Below are 7,122 nucleotides of genomic sequence, written 5' to 3' on the forward strand. Positions count from 1 at the left end.
GAATACTGTATATACTATGGGCATCATGGTGCTGATCCAGAATCCTTACATTATTATTTATTACTAGAGCTACAATAATAAAGCAATGGGGAGGGGGGAGTAATAAATATGAAATAATGTATTTATGATGATTCCATTTGTTTCACTATCCACTCTGTGCAGGGCAAAGCTTATTACATTTTTAAACTGTAGAGATACAATCATTTTACTGCTGTAAAATCCAAATTTTGGCTTATTTAAAATATAAATCTAATATAATCTGCTTCTTAATGTATGTTCTTTAAAATACAGTGTGTGTTTTTTAATATATTATAATTACAATAATGCATAATTATGTGGACATGCATATTAGATCGTTTTTTAGTGAAATATAATCCCTCCAGAAAGGCAGGAAAAGCCCTGTAACTTGCTTTAAAACTAAATATGTTCCCTAAAACGGTGACAGAGCTACAGACCCATGACAGCCTTACACAGGTAGCCAGCAGCTATGACCAGCACTACTTGTGCAGTTAATAAAAGGACAGGTAATGTTTGTCACGCTGTTGCACACACAGCACGCTCGTTTGTTTCAGTTCGTCAGTTGCAACAAGACAACTTACCAACGTGTACGTAATAAGCTGATACTCCTGTGTGCTACACACTACAGTGTACGCTGTACACCTACTTACTGGTTTTGTCGCATCAGTCTGTGTCTCTGAGTTAACTTGTGTTTCTCCTACAGCTCCGGACCGCTAAAAATGCGCGTGCTCTTTGTGAGCTCGTTCTCGTCTCGTAACCAGCGCGTTCTGCCGTCAAGGGCGATCATTGGTTAAATGTGATCATGTGACTGATGCAAGCCAGATCCTTTTATTTAGCAAAACTGTGATTAATAGTTAAATATTATTGTTGAGGGGCACAGACAAGACTCCACACGCACACACACATAAAAAATAATAATAATTTTTTTTTAAAAGTTGCCTTATCAAAAGGGCACTTTGGGCACCCATCAGGGAAGGGGCGGGTGCTCAAGCCCCACCTCTGCACGTGCCTGATGCACATTGGTAGAGTTTATGCTATAAAGATGATAATTTTGCCTAAGTGGTTATATTTATTTCAAAATCTCCCTGTGTTTCTTCCTAAATCATCCATTGCGTGTTTCGGTCTGTGTGTTTCCTGTTTTATTTTGATAGTTCCTTGTCCCATGTTCAGTGTTTTCAGTTTTCCTTCTTCCCTGTCTTGTTATGTGTGATTACTCCCAGCTGTGCTCTCCTCTTGTCTCATTCCCTCGTTCCTCCTCTGTATTTAGGGCCTTTGTTTTTCTCCGTCTGCTGTTGCGTCGTTACCCCACATTGCTTGTTTTTCCTCCGTGCTTCTGGTAATTTCTAGTTCTCTGTTCCTGGCATAGTTTCCTAGTTTGAGTTATGTGTTTCTATTTTTTTTAGTTTTATGTTTAGATATTTTGATACTGCAGTAAGGATGTCTCCCTTGGTTCATTCCTTTGTTTGGGTCCAATCCCTCCTGCCATACCGCGCTACGTGACAAACTGGTTTGAAGGAAATGGTCACCTTGCGATTAAAGGTACACTGAAAAAAAGGGACTGGCCATCTCTTGGATTTATGTAAGCATCTTGCATGTATTTAACACAATTGCCTCATGTTTTAAAGTTAAATGTAACTATATAGTGTAAAAACTACATGATATGCAGAAAGGGTGTATTAAATTGTTCATATCATGTTCAGGTGACGTAAGTCAATAAGATAGCAACGTTAAATCTCGTGAAACCACGCGTGATTTCATCTCGCGGGCTTTGGATCGTGGTTTAAAAAAGGCATCCATCTCAGTCAAGTCGAGTAGCCAACTCTACGTTTTTGGTATGTCTTGATTTTTTTAATTCATTTTTACCATAATTCAGCCAAATGTAGTTAAACGTCTAGAGTGTCACCATGTAACATGCTAAAAAAGAGCCGTTAGCTTATTTGCTGTTTTATCTGTTGTCAAAGAATTGGCGCTTTTTCATTTGAATTTGCCTTTGGCACAAGAGCCGTAATATCACATTAAACCTAATTACGAGGCACTCATAACATAATTTGGTTTTCTGTGTGAATAGATTTGCCAACTGACTCTTCAGTTACATTGTGTATTTACTGCACCGTGGTGTTAGTGAGATTTTGGACATTGAACAGCTTTAGCTAATATCATCAGCGGCATTATGCTAGCTTACATCCCTACCCCTCCTGCCCTCACCTGCTGTCCTTTTGTTTTTGTTTTTGTTTTTGTTGATGCACATTGAGAGACCACATCTATTCTGCATTTCACCAGGAGTCAGCTGATGGATTGTGGGTTCAAGGTGTTATGGTAAGAAAGTATATTCTATTTTCGTTTCTGTAACTTAATTATAATAGGTTTTTTATAATTATTAGGTGCATGCATACTCACCCTATTAATACAACTGAGAGATCCAAAATCTGCCATAGGTTTATCTTATACCTGTATGTATTGCCAGAAAGGTGATTACTGGACTCGCATTAATGCACACTTGAACTGAAATGAGGTTGTAACTTGTGGGTTGTTGGGTTGCAAATCAGAAACAAACATCTTTGGATTTTTTTTAATCCCATAAGATCTGGAAACACAGTTTTTATTCAACAAAACATTACTGATTAACCAAGCACAGTGCCTGCTGTTATTTCAAAATAATTTTATGTCATTTCAGATAAAATGCAGCATTCCAGTGCATCCCAACCATGCATACAGTCAAGGTTTCTGACGGAGCTGAGTTTCTCTCTGACAGTCTGCTGAAAGTGTTTGCAAAGTGATCGGGGGAACAGGGCACAAAGCTAAAGGATGTAGCTGCCATGATGACAGTAAGAACTTTAAAATTCTTTAACTACAAAGTGTATATGTATTGCATTAGGTCAGTAAAAGATTTTTATGCTACATCCATTGAAACAGTCAACTATTACCTGTGAGTAATGATTCCACTAAAAGGATGCCATAATTTTCGTCATGCATTTACTGGCCCACTGAGAAAAAATTATCTTTTTTTAAAAATAAATGTTCTGGAAACTATATATCCATAAAGTTGATGTCAAACAGGAACTTTTGATATTGCTTTGTAGATGCTGGTGTTGCATGTTGACTGGTTTAAAAAGTCAAGAGTTTTTGTCTGGGATCATTTTCTTCTGTGCTACTGAAAAGTTCACAAATCTCTGTTTTCTTTGTTATAATACTTTAGGATGACATTAATGCTCGGAGTCCCTCATCAAAGTGCTCCGCATCTGTGTGAAAGACAATTGCAACATCTTGGTGCAGGAGTTCATGGTGAGTGTTTTATGAGTAGATTGTGGCTTTGCAACATTTAAAAATGCATTTAGTTATCCACTTGATCCTCATTGGACTGGTTAGGACCAGTAGTCCTCTTTAATAATTTGAAGTTCACATGAGGCCTGGTAGTGAACTCGGCCGCCGGCCCTTGAGGCCCCACCCCTGTATTAGGGGTCACATCAGTGTGAAAAAACTTTAAATTTGTCATTCTAGTGAACAAAGGAAAATCCCCCCAATATTTACATTAGCTTTTGTTTGAAAAAATGACCAACTGACCAACAGCTAACCAAATTGTGGGGCTGAAAGTCTAAATTCTAACATCTTCTGAGTGACATAACCTGGATTTCTGATGGGCCGGTGTCTTTCTAACAAAAACTAATGTAAAGCATTTGAAATTATTATGTTTTTCACCCTCTCTTAGAAACTCTGTTAGACCATGAATGGCAGCATGGCAGGCCACTCTTTGGCTATAGCTATTTACTATGTTGCTTGCATTGGTTTAAATTACTCTAACATTAGAACTGGTAGATTCAAAAGAGATGAGTTTAAAAAGGAATCTTAAAGAAATGTTTTGTGTTTAACCAGGACTTGACTGAGGCCACTGCACAGATTGAGAAAACCACAATGAACATCTGTCTCCAGAGGATGCACCAGGCAATGACTTTTCTGATGTTGTTCTTCAAGATCTGGATAACGTGACCTTTGCAGTAGCCATGCTGTTTGGACCTTTTTTATTCCTTCAACATGAGTTACCCATCACAACTCTGCTACACTTTTGAGGTGATTCAAAGGGTGGTAATGGAGTTGGATGCAACTCAGCTCTCAAGAAAAGCTCACAACTAAGACAAAACTGCTCCTGCAACGAAGCTCACTGTTATGCATGTGAGGTGATCAGCTCTAGGTGAGAGGACATTTAAATCTCACACTTGTTCTGCTGCATTTTTGAAGCTCAATTCCAGAAACGGATCGCAGGGTTCATTTTTATATACTCTGCAACTGCCATGAGGACAAGCCGTTTTTTGTTGTTGTTTGTTTTTCCTTTTGCTCTGTACAAGTTCTGTTTGTCTGTTTGGCAGCATTTTTAAATTTCTCTTTGTATTTTTTCTTTCTTTTACTAGTGAAGAGATGTAGCGTGAACAGTTATACAGTCTAAATATCCCATATGGGTCGTGTGAAATGGTATTTTCAGTTTCATTCAGTTGAAGTAAAGAACGTTGAATATTTCTAAGTGTGCTGTTTTGAACCAAGATGTCACAGTATGATCAGTGCTGTATTTTTTGACAGTCACTGTATCAATGTTATTTTTGCGTCTCTTGAATAAAGGTTTTGACCTGCAAGTGCTAATTTCTTTAGTTATTGGGGTAAAATGGGTAATGTTAATAGGAAGGTGTTTGCCAATTCAGTAACCTAATTTAATGTTAATGGAAACTAACATTACCTCAAATTGTTTAGTTATAATTGTTGTTTAACTGAATCTTGATGTCAGAGGCCTTAAATAGAATGTTTTGATTTGTTCTTTCCCAACATTTTTCAAAAGAAAGAGTCTAATTTCTTTACTGTGATTGATTCCAGAGAACACGGAAGAACTGACATTATTTAACTGTTGATTTATGTAGATTCAGTGGAGGAGTAATGTCAGTTTAATTCTTTACCTACTGCAGTGAAATTAGACATTTTGTTTTGAAAGGTTACTGGTGGATGCCAGCAACCATCTTGGAAGAGAACAATACAATCTGTTATAAGGCCTCCATTTGAAAATTGTGTATTTGATACTAGAATATAATAGCAAAATGTAATTTGAAGATAACATGTAGTATTTAAGTGACCAAGTAGTATTGGGTAAAAGTTATTGAATCGTGTTGGGATAACGTGAGAAAATTGTGAAGGATTAAAATATTCCAAGAGCTCAAATTACTTCATCAAAACATGTTTAAGTCACATTTTATCAACACAAATTGCACAAGTTTATTGAACATGAATAAATTGTGTTAATTTAACTCAATTGTTTAAGTTGCTGCCGAAGCAAAACATCTGTGTGCAACAAATGTCCACCATTGAATTAAGTAAATCCAACAACATATTTTTTTCAGTGTAATAACATAACATATAAAAAGACTCGAGTATAATTAAAGGCCCTTCATTCAAAGCATTACTGAAGGTAATATGTATGATTAACATAAGGTAAATGAACAACAAAAAACAGAAATTGCCTTGTTTAAGTATATTTCTGATTCATAGTACATTAATTTACATGTCTTCTAATGTATATACTGCTGAGTTGTTTAATCTATTATTTTGCATCGTAATTGTAATCTATAACATCAATTGTGCATGGTAAATGTAGTGTGGAAAAATATCATTTATGCCACTGAGGTGTGGTGTTGTTGAAGTACATGCACATAATTTTCATCAATCAAATTTGTGTTTAAATAGAGGTCACTATAATTTGCTACTAAATAATGTGAATAAACATGCTGGACTGTAACGCTTTCTGATCTCTTAAGATTCATTTTGATGGCAACTGCAAGTTGATTAGGTGGCGCTTGGACCTGCATTGCTGTGTTGATGGCTTCAGCCAAACTATTATATACTTACTTAAAAGACTAAACTCAGAGTTGTATGAAGACACATAAATATTTTTAACTTTTTGGATTCACTGAATGAGCTACATTATAGATTATACATTATGTTTATTTGACAAGGAACTTGACTGAGGCAGGCGAATTTGGAAATATTAAAACCTTGACAAGTTAATGCGCAATTTCAGGCAGCAATACACAGTAAGGAAAAGTATGGTCATGCATTTTTATTTTTCCAAGCGAGACTAAGACAAAAGAGAAACACGAAAAACTCATACAGCATAATGTGTTCATACTCTGTCAGACCTGGAAGTGTTACGTAATGCAATAATGAAAGGTCACTGGCAACCTAATGCAGTTAACAAACGTGTCGCCAAGAGGGAAACTACTGTAGAAAAGCAGTCATCTCCTCTATGAATAACTCAATGGAGCGTGCTGGGAAAAAGTCAGTAGGTGGCACCATAGTTGCTCTTGTTGCAAAGGCCAATATCTTCCGTAATCTGGAAAGTCCTTCTTATTCTGCAAAACAGAAAATGAAAACAATATGCTTTAAGGTATCTTTATATTATCTCACTTGGCCTAAATAAATTGCCAATGTGTCATGTCTGAGTTGTTTTCCTGAATGGACACAAAATGCAGACACGATGTCTAAGTTCATTGTGTTTATTTATAGTGAATGATTTGCAAATAAAGACAATTGAAACTTCAGAACGTTAGTGGTAGCAGGCAACTCCAAGACGTCTGATCCTCAACCTCCCAGTTACAAAAGATACCCGTCAACACAATTGCTTCTTCCTTTCACTTTAGTAACTCATGCGTTTCATCTTTCAACAGTCTCAAGGAACTATGTAAAAATGTTATTACAACTGAGAGGATACTTAAGGAGCAATGGAAGCTGTGTAGTCACTGTTATACAAGTATGTTATGTAATATAAAAAATTCAGAAATGTGTTTATTGTAAACTAAATTGCCAATTACTTTCTGCATCCTGGAAAAAAAATCTCTCCAGAAGGTAACAACCATCTGCTCAGCAGCTCTTCTGTTGCTAGATGAGATAGATGAAAAGATCATCCACCTAAATCAACATCTTCCTCATTTTTGCCTAATTTACCTGAGAATTGTATACAGATCATCAAGTTGTGATCATAAGATATCCTTTGGAGACATGCAAGGCTTCCTTCTGCACAGCAGCGTGTTTTATATTAAATTTGCACTGCTGTTTTTTTTGCTAATTTTGCTC

The 7,122-nt window shown here is 36.4% G+C and overlaps 1 long non-coding RNA gene across 1 annotated transcript; it reads left to right on the forward strand.

The window, feature by feature from the left end:
* The first annotated feature begins 1,561 nt into the window (after nucleotides 1-1,561).
* On the forward strand, nucleotides 1,562-5,284 carry LOC147309670 (uncharacterized). Its single transcript, XR_015125829.1, has 4 exons — nucleotides 1,562-2,334; nucleotides 2,693-2,843; nucleotides 3,215-3,300; nucleotides 3,889-5,284. It is a non-coding gene; the product is annotated as an uncharacterized LOC147309670 (long non-coding RNA).
* The last annotated feature ends 1,838 nt before the right edge of the window (nucleotides 5,285-7,122 follow it).

The sequence above is a fragment of the Aulonocara sp. 'chitande type north' Nkhata Bay genome, linkage group LG17 (genome assembly GCF_057382095.1).
Source record: "Aulonocara sp. 'chitande type north' Nkhata Bay isolate Kocher_YH1m ecotype deep benthic linkage group LG17, A_spYH_male_GT1.1, whole genome shotgun sequence".
Taxonomy (NCBI): Eukaryota; Metazoa; Chordata; class Actinopteri; order Cichliformes; family Cichlidae; genus Aulonocara; species Aulonocara sp. 'chitande type north' Nkhata Bay.